This window comes from Cibotium barometz, chromosome 55 (assembly GCF_041138505.1).
Source record: "Cibotium barometz isolate CiBa-2024 chromosome 55, ASM4113850v1, whole genome shotgun sequence".
NCBI classification, from domain to species: Eukaryota; Viridiplantae; Streptophyta; class Polypodiopsida; order Cyatheales; family Cibotiaceae; genus Cibotium; species Cibotium barometz.
Genome location: NC_141100.1, coordinates 29,004,856 through 29,021,820, shown reverse-complemented (window position 1 = coordinate 29,021,820; position 16,965 = coordinate 29,004,856).

The window sequence follows — 16,965 nt, the reverse complement described above, 5'->3', positions numbered from 1 at the left end:
GAAGCGAGAGTCTCAAAGAGAGTTGATGCACGAACAGCATCAAAATTCTTACACCAGCAAATTATCTCAAGGTTCGGTTGCCCCCATTAGAATTAGTTGTGATCATGGCTCACATTTTATTAATGAGGTGATTGATCATTTACTTGCGGGATTCTTAGTGGTCCATCGGAAATCATCACCTTATTATCCACAGGCTAATGGTCAAGCAGAGAGTACAAATAAAATTTTGTGTACTATCTTGACAAAAACCTTGGAAGCAAGTCGAACAGACTGGGAACATAAGCTGATAGCAGCCCTATGGGCATATTGAACATCATATAAGGTAGTGATGGGATACACTCCCTTCTATCTAGCTTATGGTGTTGAGGCAGTAATGCCTATGGAATACCTAGTCCCGAGCTGAAGGATTACAGTACAAGAACATCTGACGTAGAATGAATTAGCTGAAAGTCTAATTGACTTAGAGAAGCTTGATGAGACCAGGCTAATAGCATCACATGGACTCATGGTCGAGAAACTACGCAGGAAGCATTGGTTTGACAAAAATCTAAAACAAAAAGAATTGGAAACGGGGGACCTTGTCCTCATGTATGGTGTAGGAAGCACCAGGAAAAGAAACTCAAATATAGAGGCCTGGGATAGAGGGTTACGTCAATGGAAGAAAACTCAAAGGGAAACATATCATGATTGATGAAAAAACGACACCGAATACAGTAACATGAACTCAAATATAGAGGCCTGGGACCATTGCGAGTGTTTGAGATCACACCTCAGGGGTTAATTCGAATTGAGATGATTGACGGCATACAGATAGAGGTGCGTCAATGGAAGAAAACTCAAAGGGAAACATATCATGATTGATGAAAAAACGACACCGAATACAGTAACATGACCTCATAAAACAAAACAAGCATCAGTCCTCCCACGAAACTTGCAAACAATACCCAAAATCTCAGGGTACACAGAAGTGGGTGCCCAAGATTCAACTTAAAATCCAACCCCACAAGAAGGAGAAGATGAATAATATGGGGACAACGCAAGAAAAATCCACAAAGAAATCAAAAGTCAGACCTGGCTTACACAAACAGATTGGCAGGACTCCAAGCATCCCAATAGCCCACAAGGGTTCCATAAGCAATGGGTCAAAAAAGATTTACTCTATGAGCACAAGGATACTACCAAGGCAATACGGCAATATGGGTACCCAAACCCCACTCAGTGCCCAACACCACAAGCAATTCAAGTCACACAAAGGAAAGAGTAGTAAAAGCATATAGCATCAATTCCCAACCCATGCAGGAACCTCGCCAACCTTTGTGTGGAGGAAAAAGAAAACCCAACAAAATGGGTTGGGAATTGCCAAAGCAATGACAATAGCCACTTTGGTCACAGAACTGAACAGGGAACCTAAAGGTAGAAACAAAGAAGTTTAGCAAAGGGACAAAGATAAAAGCCCTCAACCACAGGACCCAGTAACAACATTGTTCAGTTAGGTGGAAGGAAGAATTAAAAACTCCCACATAGAACTAAAACGACAGAAGTGCCCAGGTGTCACCTTGGTTTTGGTGACAATTAAACCAGGTGTCACCTTGGTTTTCGTGGCAATTAAAAATGAAGGTATCTAATGGTTACACAATGGATACAAGGTAAGCAGGGTATCATTCACTCATTACATGCATGTTTGAATGCTTGAGCATGAAGGAAAAAAATAGAAGGTATCAATCTTGTGCATTCATAATCCAAAAATGTTCACGCTATGAACCGATTCACAAATGTTCATGCAGTGAACCAGTTCAAAAATGTTCACACCGTGAACTAGTTCAAAAAGAGTTCACGTCATGAAACGGTATTTCTCAATCACGAGCCAATCAAATGATGCCACGTGGTTTTCTTCATTAAGGCAGGCGCCCTGTCCGCTGACGACTACGTTATAAAATCAAATTTCTTTCCTTTCTCGTCATTTTGCATTGTGTGACCATTGCTTCTCGCTTGCGCTTCCGCTGTTGATCATTGTGCATCGTCCGTCTCGGATTTTCATGCTATAATCGATTGTCTTGTATCAAGGTGGGAGATTCGTCCATTTTCATGTTATGATCAATATCTTCTTGACAATACTTTTTGTGCATAAATAACACAACTGAATTATAATTATTCTAAAATTTCTTCACGATATCCCCACTTGCATGAAGCACAATCTTTAACAATGGAAGAAAAAATGGAAAACCAATAAAATAACTTGGCACCTTCACTAAGGTTTCACGGGATTATCACCCTGTAGTTTCATGGAACCTCAGGTTCGTGAAACTATAGTTTCACGAAATTGGAGGTTCACGAAACTGTAGGTTCACGAAACCTCACTTCACATAACCCTAACTTCACAAAACCTCACGGAACCTCACCATTTCACGGAACCTCACGAAACCTCTCAGGTTCACAAAATCTCACTTCACAAAACCTAACTTCATGGAACTTCATCGGTTCACAAAACCTAACTTCACATAACCCTAACTTCACAAAACCTCACGGGTTCACGGAACCTCACCATTTCACCGGTTCACGAAACCTCACCGTTTCACGGAACCTCACCGGTTCATGAAACCTAACTTGATGAAACTGTATTTCACACCGGTTCACGAAACCTCACTTCATGAAACCTAACTTCACAAAACCGTATTTCACACGGAACCTTACCGTTTCACGGAACCTCACCGTTTCACGGAACCTCATAGGTTCACAAAACCTCACTTCACGAAACCTAACTTAATGGAACCCTATCGGTTCACGAAACCCACTTCATGTAACTGTAACTTCACGGAGCCTAACTTCATGGCCTGCAAGTTTACGAAACCACTTAGACCCTACACCTTTACGCCACAGCTTTCACTTGTCCATTAACACACCCTATGATTACTCCTACACTAACACACTTCTCATTTCAACTAACCGGTTTAAAGAAAAGGAAAAAAAAGGGAAATGGTACCTACTACCCCACCAGTTAGAAGATTGATGTGCTGTTCATGTACAGATGTCGGCCTCGGAGTCAGAAGCTATTGAGACCCTAGCTTCCACTCAAACCAGCGCCATAGGATCCCCACCAAGTCAGAAAAAGAAACCAGTGCAGGTCCTGAAGCTGATTTTTTTGGGCCCTTATGCCTAAGCTTTCCATGGGGCCATCATCAACAAAGAAGCCCTTATAGCCCATGGAAAGGTAGCCCTACACTACCATAGCCCAGAGTGCCTCCAAATTCTGGAAGAGGCTGCATTGTCTTTTAAGTGGGAGGTGGTTGGGATGGTAAAGCCCAATGTGCTAGGCCCACTACTTGGGCAGCCGGACTAACCAACGGAACCATTCACTTTACTTATATTAATAAGGACTAAAACCCTCATCACACATCATGTGATAAGGAGTCCAATCGACTGTGTCTCTCTCTCCCTCTTCTCTACGCTCACACACGCACATGCTCTCGCCGCACACACACTCTCTTCAGTGGGAGACTTGGGCATAAGCATTGAGATGTCAATGCTACATTGTGATAGTCAAAGCGCTATACAGCTAGCAAAGAATCCAGTGCTTCATGTGAAGACAAAGCGTGTGGCTATGAAGTTTCACTTCATTTGTGGTGTTGGAGGATAAGCGGATGCAGCTTGCCAAGGTTCACACCAATGAAAACCCTACAGATCTTCTTACAAGGGGCTTCCTTCAGAAGCGGTTCGCACATTGTTGGACTTTGATGGGCATTCGGTAGATAATCATTTCTACCATTTTTATATGTATATGTAGATATATATATATATAGGCACCCCATTACTTAAAGGCACATTGGCCTTTAAGTGGGAAGTTGTTGGGGTGGTAAAGCCCATTGTGCCAGCCCTAACTAAGTGGGCGGGCAGACACCATTCTTTATAGTCTAACTAATAAGGACTCTGTCAAACCCTAGTCACTCATTGTGACAAGGAGTCCACTTCTTGTGTCTTCTTCTTCTTCTCCATCTCTGTGCTACTTCACACATTCCCACACACTCCACGCGCATTCTTCAAAACTAGGCATCAATACTGAAGAAATGGGACCTACACTTGATGCCGATGGAGCCTTTAAAGGGCAACATCCCTGTCACACCATTGATTGGGAAGCTTAGGCTACATGTTCAAGAGTATGTTGATCAAGAGGAGTTTTATGTATCTCCTTTATTGCATGAGGATGTTATCTTAGGGGCGCCATGGTTTCATCGCATGGCCATACAACTCACTTATTCTAATAGGGTTATCACTTTTCATCATAGAGGTAAAGCCATTAGTATTAACACTGAGAGGAAGGGAACCACCATAACTATTGTGTCTAGTGATGCTATACAAAAGTCAATAAAATCTTCTCTTTTTGTGTATATGGTTTTTTTCAAAGACTCTCCTTCCTCTCATGATACACTCTCGCAAATGTCTAATACTAATATAAGCTTTAATGTGATGATGTCTTTCCTTGAAGCATATAGTGATTATTTTACAGATTCTATCCCTAGTGAGTTACCTCCTTCACGAGGAGAGGATGACCATAGGATTGAATTAGTTCTAGGTAGCACACCCCCTAATAAGCCCCCATATCGTGTCTCTCATGCACAACAAGAAGAGATACTATCTCAAGTGAATGAGCTTCTTAAGAAGGGGATGGTACGACCTAGTTCATCTCCCTTTTGCTCACCTATGTTGTTAGTGCAAAAGAAGGATGGGTCCTATCGCATGTGTGTGAAGAGGATCCTCCTGAGATTGACAACCAAGAGGAGATCCTACAATCTGAGGCCATCCTTAAGCATGAGGATAACATTCTTCGAAGTGGTAAGGTAATACACATCTATTTAATTAAGTTTAAGAATTCTCCTCTTGAAGATGCTAAATGGATGCATGAACACCAAAACTGAAGGATTCTCTTGCCCTGTTTGCAAGATTATAAGTTCCTTCATGATTTAAATGATAACCAAGACATCAATGTATAAAATTGTTTAAAGATTTAATGCAATGTTCTTTTTTTTTCTTTACTAATGTGCATTAAAATGTTTTATGTGTGTACACCAATTTTTCCAAGGAATAGTTTAATGATGACTTTGTCTCCTAAACACCTACTAGACTTGCCATCTAGTTCAGGAATGTAATCTTGCTCAAATGTGGATCCAGAGCATAGATGGGATTCCTTTCACTTGATACAAGCATCGTCAAGAGCATAGATGGGATTCCTTTCACTTGATACAAGCATCGTCAAGGGATGACTACGATTTCAAGGGACGGGTAATGTCATAAGAACTTAATTTTGATGAGTTTTGTTCTTTATCAAGGCTTTTCTCTCTCTAAAAGTGGCCATTTGGGAAAGAAGCACAAGAAAGCACATATTGTTGGACAATAAGGCATGTATGGAAATGAATTCAAGGCTATGAAAGTGCCAAAAGGTGAATTCCAATTCACAAGTGCATGGAAAATTTTCCTAGGATCTCACCAGTATTTTATGGAGTACAAACGAGCCTCCAAAGGACTTAAAAATTGCTAAAATACAGCTTACGAGAGGTGACAAAAGTGGGAGTGAGGGCAAAGAATAATGAAAATGTGAATGAGGGCTTTTTCTGGCCAATTTGTGACACTTTTAACCCAATTAGAGGGCAAGAACTAGGCGTCCTCCTCCTCCCATGACCTGCCCATGCTCCACCTCTCTCTAGCCACATGGATGCTAAAACTGGCATCACTTTCCACCTCATCAAGTCGTGAACTTCAAGGAGGTTTATCTCTCTCATTAAGAAGCTAATTAGAGTGATCAAAAGCACAAGTGAAAGCTCTCACAATGCTCTTCTAGCGGAAGCACTCATATGTAAGCTATATGCTTAAGATTATGTACCACCCCTTGGTAGCTAAGTATGATACTTAGGCTATGGAGCACTTTCAGCTCAAGCTCCTTCCCAATCCTCTTCAAAGCTCTCCTTTTCTCTGCAAGTAATCTTGGCTTGAATAGCCATTGAGGCTTTGAGAAGAGGACAACCTAGTGCAAGGAAGAAGCAAGCCAACAAGCTCATGGGTTATGGAGATCCTAGCCTACCTCCATGGTCCTAATGATGTATTAATTCAAGCTACTCTCTGTTTGTAAAGAGTTCAAGAGCAAAGATTAACACAAAGCCTTTCAAGGGGTGGTTGGCCTCAAGAAATCCGACCCTCAATCTTGTGTTGATTGTGTCAAGATCTTGCTTTAATGTGCTTGTATGCTAATTGTATATGTGTGTGAGTTGCTAAATGAATGCATTAGCCGCTATGTTGTTCTTATCACATGCTATCACTACTAAGGGCATTAACTATAAGGAAATCATAAGTGTCATTAAGGCTAGTTGCTAAAAGAGCTAAGAGTAAATACTTGTTATTTGCCTTAAAAGAGCTTAATGCAACTTGATTTCAATATGAGTGCTTGAGCTTGAAAAGCTTTGTGAGAGCTTTCACTTGAGGGCTTGAACACTCCAAATTTCCTTGTGATGAGAGAGATATACCTCCTTCAAGCTCACGACTTGCAAAGGTGGAAAGTGGTGCCAAAATTAGCATCCGTGTGGCTAGAGAGAAGTGGAGTATGGGTAGGGCATGTGAGGGGGAGGGCGCTTAGTTCTTGTCCAAAATTGTCAAAAAAAAGCCCTCATTACCATTTTCATGATGGACTATTGAACTTGGCATCCCGTGGTACTTGAAAATTTGTGATATGAATATGGTAGCCATGTGGTGCGACTTAATAGTCTTCTTAACAGGTATGAAATGAGCCTATTTACTCAATCGGTCTACCATTGTCCATATACTCGTATTTCCATGTATGGAGTTGGACAATCCAAAGATGAAGTCCATTGAAATACTCTCCCATCATGGAGCTCTAGAATTGGCAATGTTGCAACAATCTAGGGGCTTTTCCTCTGTCATACATGACCTTTTGAGATACGGTGCATTGTTCTACATAATCATGGATGCCCTTGCATAGAGGGCCAACAGAAGTAAGTTTCTATTGCTTGAGTAGTGGCTTGGATATCACAATGCCCTACATATGTTGGAGCATGAGCCTCATACATTAGCTTCTCATCGAAGTTCCTTGGTTACATAATCGTGAACCATGCAAGAGGAATCCTTCTTTAGTGAGAAAGGTTCATGGGCCTTGCTACTCTCTAAATCTTCCATGATAGAGATATAGTCTTCATCTTGTGCATACTTGTCAATCATACTTGCAAGATCATGATTATGTGCTATGGAGACAACATTTACTCTAGGCCCCCATAAGCATGCACCCGCAACTGAATTTTGCTTTCCAGGATTGTGGGCTATGTGAAAATGAAACTGAGAGAGAAAATTAGCCCATCTCATTTGCTTTTGTCAGAAATCTTGTTTTGCATAAGAAAGTATTTAATGCTTTGGTGATCTATACGTATTATAGAGGGTGTACCCAATAAGTAATGCTTTGATGATCTGTACGTGTTATGAAGGGTGTACCCAATAAGTAATACTTCCGAGAATCTAGAGCATGAATAACTGCAAGCAGTTCTTTCTCATAGATTCCTAGTACTTGTTCTTATGAGTTCAACCTTCTACTTTCATAAGTTATAGGATGTCCTTCTTGAGGAAGAATAGCCCCAATGCTATCACCACAAGCATCACAAATGAACTTCAAAAGGCTTATGAAAATTGGGAAATAAGTGGTTTTGTTCATAAGTCTCTCCCTGAGCTCTTTAAAAGCATTCTCTTCTTTCATGGTCCATTGAAATTTGACCTTTTTCTTGTCAAATCATGGAGTGGACCCACTATTATAGAGAACTTTGAAATAAAGCATCTATAATAGGAGCACATGCCAATAAAGCTTCTTAACTCATGAAGGTTCTTCGGTTGTGGCCACTCATCTATTACCTTAAGCTTCTCGGGATCCATTTGGATACCCTCCTTAGAGATCCTATGACCAAGGTACCTTACCGCATTAAGGAAGAACTCACTTTTCTTCTCATTTACATAAAGTCTATTAACACGCAATTCAAAAATTGCCTTTAAGTGCTCTTTGTGTTCTTTCATTGTCCTAGAGTAGATGATAATATCATCGAGAACACTCGAGTGTATGCCCTATGCTTCCTAACTAATATTTCCATCAACCTATTAAGGTTGCTAGAGCATTTGTAAGACCAAAGGCCATCACCACGTACTCATAGAAGACAACCTGTGTACAAAAAGCAATCTTATGGATGTCATGAGGTACTATCCTTATTTGATGATAGCCACTTTTAAGGTCTATCCTACTAAAGTAAGATGAACCTTCTAGCTTATCAAAAATGTCCTCTATATGAGGGATTGGAAATCGATTCTTGATTGTGTTCTTGTTTAGCACACGTCATTAAGGCTAGTTGCTAAAAGAGCTAAGAGTAAATACTTGTTATGTGCCCTAAAAGAGCTTAATGCAAATTGATTTCACGCTTTTTCTTGAAGAATGCATTTTTTTTCTATGGGCGCCAATTTTGGTGTACATTATATTTGATGGATGCCGCTTTTGTTGGATGCTTTTTTATGAATTCCAATCATGGAAGGGTCATGGCCAACCAGGTAGAAATCATACCAGATGAATCCTAAGTATGCGGCGACAATTGTAAAGGAGGAAATAGACAAGCTCATTACTCCGGATTTCATCTATGAAATCGAACATACGGATTGGTTGTCTCATCAATCGTAATGGTGCCAAAAAAGAATGGAAAACTTAGGGTATGTGTTGATCTTAAAAAGGTCAACGTAGCTACCAGGAAAGACTATTATCCACTACCCTATATACGAAAAATGTTTGGAAAGAGTGGCTGGTGAAGAAGCTTACAACTTCTTGGATGGATTCTCTGGCTACAACCAGGTGTCCATAGCACTAGAGGACCAGCATAAGACACCTTTCAATATGATTTGGGGGACATTTGCATACAAGGTTATGCCCTTCGGTCTCACCAATGCCCCAGCAACATTTCAACGATGATTGATGTGTACAACCTTCAAAGACTACTTATAGAAGTGGTTGGAGGTATTCATGTTGATGATCTGTGTGCACGCTCTCGATGGGCAGACAATCTGGCTTGCTTAAGGAAAGTGTTCAAGCGATGTTGATTATATCATATATCCCTGAACCCTTTAAAGTGTTAGTTTTGGGTCAAACACGATGTGATATTGGGACACATTATCTCAAAGAACGGTATATCCACGAATGATAGAGCAAGGTCGAGTTGATATTGGAGCTGCCACCGCCTACTAATTACAAAGGTGTGCAAAGATTTATGGGCCATGTGGGGTATAATTGCTGTTTCATAATTTTCTATGCTGAAATCGCCAAACCATTATACAAGCTACTCATTGTCTTTGAATGGACTGAGGAATGCCAGAAAGCATATGATCGACTGAAGTAAGCATTGGCTAGCGCGCCAATTCTACGGCCCCCCAATCAGGATCTCATATTTCATGTGCATATTGATGCATCAAACATTGCTATTGGATGTGTACTAGCCCAGCCTGGTGAGTTCAAATTGGACTATCCAGTCTGCTTCGCTAGTCGTCAGTTAACTATCCAGTCTTGCTAGTCGTCCGTTAGTTAAATGATGCAGAGGTGAACTACACCACAATAGAGAGGGAATGATTGGCCATGGTTTACGCTCTCAAGAAGTATCAACATTTCCTATTGGGGCAAACAAATTCATATTCTTCGTGGACCATCAAGCCTTATTATACTTAGTGAATAAGCCTTGCACCATGGGGAGAATCACACGTTGGTTGTTATTATTGTTGGAATTCGACTTTACAGTCACGACGGTAAAAGAAAGGAACACAACATGTGTTAGCCGATCATATGTCAAGAATTCCAAATGGGGAACCAACAACTGGTGTTGAAGATGATCTCCCTGATGCTTTTTTGTTCAAATTGGACATGGTACCCGAATGGAGCGAGGAAATATCAGATTATCTAGCTCATGGTTTTTCACAAGAGATACCTTTGAACAAAGATAAAATGCGGTGGCTTATCAAGTGTGCTACACCTTATGATTTGCAGGAGAACTATATAAGCAAGGAAAAGATAATGTGCTAAGAAGATATGTGAGAGAAGATGAGTTTGTGCGATATTAGATGAAGCTCATTTAGGGATAGTAGGAGGGCATTTTGCTGAAGAGATCATGGATCACAAAGTGTTTCAAGCAGGATTATGGTGGCCTACGTTACTCAAAGACACCATAGAATTTGTCAAAAGGTGCGAAGAATGTTAGTGTTTCGCTACCCCACAACAAAAGGACAAGATGCCGCCCACCCCTATTATTGTAAGACAACCATTCAAAAAATGGGGAGCAGATTTTGTGGGACCTATTAGTCCAGCAGCACATCCATCCCAAGCCCGATATGTGATCGTGGCCCCACGAACTATTTCAAAAAATGGGCAGAAGCCAGAGCCTCAAAGAGAGTTGATGCATGAACAACATCAAAATTCTTACACCAGCAAATTATCTCAAGGCTCGGCTGCCCCCATTAGAATTAGTTAGTGATCATGGCTCACATTTTATTAATGAGGTGATTGATCATTTACTTGCGGGATTCTTAGTGGTCCATCGGAAATCATCACCTTATTATCCTAATGGTCAAGCAGAGAGTACAAATAAAATTTTGTGTACTATCTTGACAAAAACCTTGGAAGCAAGTCGAACAGACTGGGAACATAAGGTGATAGCAACCCTATGGGCGTATTGAACATCATATAAGGTAGCGATGGGATACACTCCCTTCTATCTAGCTTATGGTGTTGAGGTAGTAATGCCTATGGAATACCTAGTCCCGAGCTGAAGGATTGCAGTACAAGAACATCTGACGTAGAATGAATTAGCTGAAAGTCTAATTGACTTAGAGAAGCTTGATGAGACCAGGCTAATAGCATCACATGGACTCATGGTCGAGAAACTATGCAGGAAGCATTGGTTTGACAAAAATCTAAAACAAAAAGAATTGGAAACGGGGGACCTTGTCCTCATGTATGGTGTAGGAAGCACCAGGAAAAGAAACTCAAATATAGAGGCCTGGGACCATTCCGAGTGTTTGAGATCACAACTCAGGGGTTAATTCGAATTGAGACGATTGACGGCATAGAGATAGAGGGTTACGTCAATGGAAGAAAACTCAAAAAATATTTTGGACCACTGACCCAAGAGATGCTCTTGCAAGAACATCTCTTAAAACAACAGAAACAGCTCGCAAAGGAAAAAACCCAGCAAACTCAAGAAGAGGCTAAGGCAAGGGAGGCGAAAGCTAAATAATTACTCCAGAAGAGATTATTACATGTCAACATGGCTTCCTTGACTCTCTTGGACTAAGAGGAAGTGAACATTGAGCCAGCATGACTCAAGGTGGGACTAAATACAGCTAAAGTCCATGCAATGAGCATTGCACTAGTAGATACGTGATCAAGTCATAACTTGATCTCGTATGAAACCTAGGTAGCATTATATAGACCACGCCTTAAACCCATTGATGGGCAAGTACACACTGTGCACTTAATAACTACGAGAGCTGAGGGATTTTTAAGTGTTAACATTTCCATCAAAAAAATTCCTTGGTTGGGAAGGTGTTTGTCATGCCTGCAGGTTCCATGGAAGAGGAAATGATTCTAGGATGATCCTGGATCTAAGCTAGAAAATGCAATATCCAATGGGAAGAGAGGATAGCATTCTTGAACGAGGGTGACAAGGTCATGTCCATACCATTATGGAGATTGATGACAAATAGAGGGAAACAGATCATGATTGATGAAAAAACAACACCGAATACAGTAACATGACCTCATAAAACAGAACAAGCATCAGTCCTCCCACGAAACTTGTAAACAATACCCAAAATCTCAGGGTACACACAAGTGGGTGCCCAAGATTCAACTTAAAAGCCAACCCCACAAGAAGGAGAAGATGAATAATATGGGGACAACGCAAGAAAAATCCACAAGGAAATCAAAAGTCAGACCTCGCTTACACAAACAGATTGGCAGGACTCCAAGCATCCCAATAGCCCACAAGGGTTCCATAAGCAATGGGTCAAAAAAGATTTACTCTATGAGCACAAGGATACTACCAAGGCAATACGGCAATATGGGTACCCAAACCCCACTCAGTGCCCAACACCACAAGCAATTCAAGTCACACAAAGGAAAGAGTAGTAAAAGCATATAGCATCAATTCCCAACCCATGTAGGAACCTCGCCAACCTTTGTGTGGAGGAAAAAGAAAACCCAACAAAATGGGTTGGGAATTGCCAAAGCAATGACAATAGCCACTTCAGCCACACAGAACTGAATAGGGAACCTAAAGGTAGAAACAAAGAAGTTTAGCAAAGGGACAAAGATAAAAGCCCTCAACCACAGGACCCAGTAACAACATTGTTCAGTTAGGTGGAAGGAAGAATTAAAAACTCCCACACATAGAACTAAAACGACTGCATTAGTTCAAAAAGAGTTCACGTTTCATGAAACGGTATTTCTCAATCACGAGCCAATCAAATGATGCCACATGGTTTTCTTCATTAAGGCAGCCGCCCTATCCGCCGACGACTATGTTATAAAATCAAATTTCTTTCCTTTCTCGTCATTTTGCATTGTGTGACCATTGCTTCTCGCTTGCGCTTCCGCTGTTGATCCTTGTGCATCATCCATCTCGGATTTTCATGCTATAATCGACTGTCTTCTATCGAGGTGGGAGCTTCGTCCATTTCCTTTTTGTTTTCTTTTTCCTTTTTATTTTTTGATCTTCATGTTATGATCAATATCTTCTTGACAATACTTTTTGTACATAAATAACAACTGAATTATAATTATTCTAAAATTTCTTCACGGTATCCCCACTTGCATGAAGCACAATCTTTAACAAAACGGAAGAAAAAATGGAAAACCAATAAAATAACTTGGCACCTTCACTAAGGTTTCACGGGTTATCACCTTGTAGTTTCATGGAACCTTAGGTTCGTGAAACTATAGTTTCACGAAATTGGAGGTTCATGAAACTGTAGGTTCACGAAACCTCACTTCACATAACCCTAACTTCACAAAACCTCACGGAACCTCACCATTTCATGGAACCTCACGAATCCTCTCAGGTTCATGAAATCTCACTTCACAAAACCTAACTTCATGGAACTTCATCGGTTCATAAAACCTAACTTCACGTAACCCTAACTTCACAAAACCTCACGGGTTCATGGAACCTCACCGTTTCATAGAACCTCACCGGTTCACGGAACCTCACCGTTTCACGGAACCTCACTGGTTCACGAAACCTAACTTGATGAAACTGTATTTCACGGAATCTCACTGGTTCACGCCTCACTTCATGAAACCTAACTTCACAAAACCATATTTCACACGGAACCTCAATGTTTCATGGAACCTCACCGTTTCACGGAACCTCATAGGTTCACAAAGCCTCACTTCACGAAACCTAACTTAATGGAACCCTATCGGTTCACGAAACCCACTTCACGTAACTGTAACTTCACGGAGCCTAACTTCACGGCCTGCAGGTTTACGAAACCACTTAGACCCTACACCTTTATGCCACAGCTTTCACTTGTCCATTAACACACCCTGTGAAAACTCCTACACTAACACACTTCTCATTTCAACTAACTGGTTTAAAAAAAAGGAAAAAAAAGGGAAATGGTACCTTCTACCCCACAAGTTAGAAGGTTGATGTGCTGTTCATGTACAGATGTCAGCCTCGGAGTCAGAAGCTATTGAGACCCTAGCTTCCACTCAAGCCAGCACCATAGGATCCCCACCAAGTCAGAAAAAGAAACCAGTGCGGGTCCTGAAGCTGAATTTTTTGGGCCCTTATGCCCAAGCTTTCCATGGGGCCATCATACAAAGAAGCCCTTATAGCCCATGGAAAGGTAGCCCTACATTACCATAGCCCAGAGTGCCTCCAAATTCTGGAAGAGGCTGCTGAAGTAAAAGAAGCCCTTACGGCCCATGGAAAGGTAGCCCTACATTACCATAGCCCATGGAAAGGTAGCCCTACATTACCATAGCCCAGAGTGCCTCCAAATTCTAGAAGGCTAATGGCACTACAGAGAGTAGCTCCTTGATCATTGAAGAGCTCATATGTGATGCTCTCTGCAGCTCCCGCCAGTAGCAGTCAAAGTCCACACCCACGCATTCGACAAAATGCCTCTGGACGTAATGCTAAAGAAAATTTCTTACAACTCCAATGGAGCCGAGTACGAGAACATCCGTGATGAGGCTACAGAAAAAGCTTGGAGGGCCATGTCATTAATGATGCAAGTCAAGCCCGTGGATAGATACAACAGGGTGCCTTTGAATAGAATTGTTAAGATACATGAAGAGAAGGAGGAGGACTGGGTCTACTATATTCATAGAGAGATGGAGAACTATTTGAAGGCTCTCACCAGTCCAAGATTTGCAACCGGTACCTGCTCACCCAAGTTCTTAATCACGTGGCAAAAAGGCCTCTCCCAGAGCCCGAACCAATGGAGCACCTGCAACTAGCACTGCTTGCCAGAGCAACAAACACTGATAACTGAAGTCATGCAAGAGGAGCAAGCAGTCTTAATGGAGACCCATGAAATAATGAAGGAGATAAAAAAAGGGGAGAAAGAAGAAGATAGAGAAGAAAATGAGGGGGATCATCCCAGATATAGCTGTGCTGAATCACAAAGATTAGAAGCAGAGGTGGCACAGGAAATCCAAACATACCAAGAAGCATTGCAAGAAACCACCATTAGCCAAGCCACACAGGAGCCCATGCAACAAGTTACTCCCCCGATGAGCCCGACACAGCTGATATTCACAGACCTATCCCCACTTAAAGAATTAGCTTTGGCACACACACCAACAGAGACAGCACCCGAGAATAAGAAGCATCAATATAGGCTGAGGAAACACAAGGCGTTGAGGTAGAATGGCTCAAGTACATGAAACAATAGCCCATAATGATGCAAGGAAAAGACAAAGAAGTGCAAAGCCATCAAGCCCAAGCAAAGAAGGTGATTGGAAGATGAGGAAAGAATACCCCAGCTGGCCTCCTTATAAAAAGTTGACTATCAACAATTCATGCAAAAGACAATGGAAGGGTGGATGAGCTACTGAACCAACCATGGGCTGGACTCAAAGAAGGCGCAAGCACAAGTGCACTCTGGGATCAGGAGCAAAAGGTATGGCATTGCCACCTCCTGACAACACACATGCTCCATGATTGTAACGCTACCCTTTGGAAGTAGGTTAATGACTCAAACACACAAGTGCAAACCTTAAAGGACCACTTGGTAGCACTTGAAGCCACACATAAAGATGTCATAATGAAAAGCTTGAAGACTATGGAGAACATATATAAAACCTTGCAAAGTAATAATATGGTCCTTAGTTAATGACTCAAACACACAAGTGCAAACCTTAAAGGACCACTTGGTAGCACCTGAAGCCACACATAAAGATGTCATAATGAAAAGCTTGAAGGCTATGGAGAACATATATAAAACCCTAGAAAGTAATAATATGGTCCTCAGCTAAACCATTGTACAAAGAATTGAAGAAAATGTAGACCTCAAGGCAAAGCTAGAACAAGATAAAGAGAAACTTCAAAAGGAGGTCACCCACACCAATGGGCTCATAGCACTTCATGCCCACCAAGTATAAGAGCTCCAGCACAATTCTAGGGCTAAAGAAGAAGAGCTGCTATGCCAGATCCAGTAGCTAGCCTCAGATCTAAAAGGAGTGGAGGAGAGGGCAACTCAATTACAACAAGAGAGAGAACAATCAAACAAGGCCCATGCAAAAAAAATAAGAACACTTAACGACACTATAAGTGCAAGCTAGGTTGAAATGCAAAGGAAAGAATTGGCCCACCAAGAAGCAATGGCACAACTTACACAGCAACTACAGGACATTCAAAGGCTGCTTGGCTGCCGAAAGGCTCCAACGAATCACCGAAGCTCAAGAAAGAGAAGCAACAGCCAGGCGTGCCCAAGAGGATGCAACCCGGAGATTTGAGGAGTTGGATGCTACAAGGATGGTTCAGAAAACTGCAATATCAAACCTCCTCAACAACACCCTCGCTTATTACAAGGGTTAGAATGTTGGTTGGTAATCCAAGATTTGAGGAGTTGGATGCTACAAGGATGGTTCGGGAAACTCTAATATCAAACCTCCTCATCAGCAACAATGACCCCCCTCGCTTACAAGGGTTAGAACGTTGGTTGGCAATCCAAGATAGAAGTCAACTGTCGGAGCCTACCGCGAGGGATGACCTATGCCTACTCCTTGAGCATGCCTCGAAGTTGGGTCAGTTGTTGCCAGTAACTCCTTGAGCCCCTCCTCAAACTCTCACTTTGTTTTTGTCTACACTAACTCTCTCTTTACTTCATTTATGATATAAATCTATCTGAAGACATAGGCCTAGGTGAACTAACCCTAATTAAGAAAAATATTGAACGAGATGCTGACCCTACAATAATAATGGGAATTTTGTGGGGGGACATACTATTAACTAATCCACAAGACATCTTCTTTTACCCATTACATCCTATAGTGTTAAACCTTTGTAGTTGGTGTCGGCTCCTCTAAAATTCTGAAATTTTGGACAACAATGTCGAAAATTTAGACCTGTTTGTCCCATATGACATTCCGAGACACCGGCCAACTATGAGATGGTAGCATGTAGTTATCATTGGATTATTAGTCATGGGTCGCTCAAAGTATATAATACTCACCAACATCTTAACTTATGTGAGTCTACTTTGTATCATCCTTTTGGAATTCTAAAGCTATACTCTAATATCTACAAACACTTAGAAGCCATGTTCACAAATGTACAGTACAATTTTGATGCTACCCACATTGAATATCCTACTATCAATCTTGAGGAAATCCTTGACTTACAAGAATTTATAAAATCTCATAAGCCTAGCCACCCACCCCCTAGCACA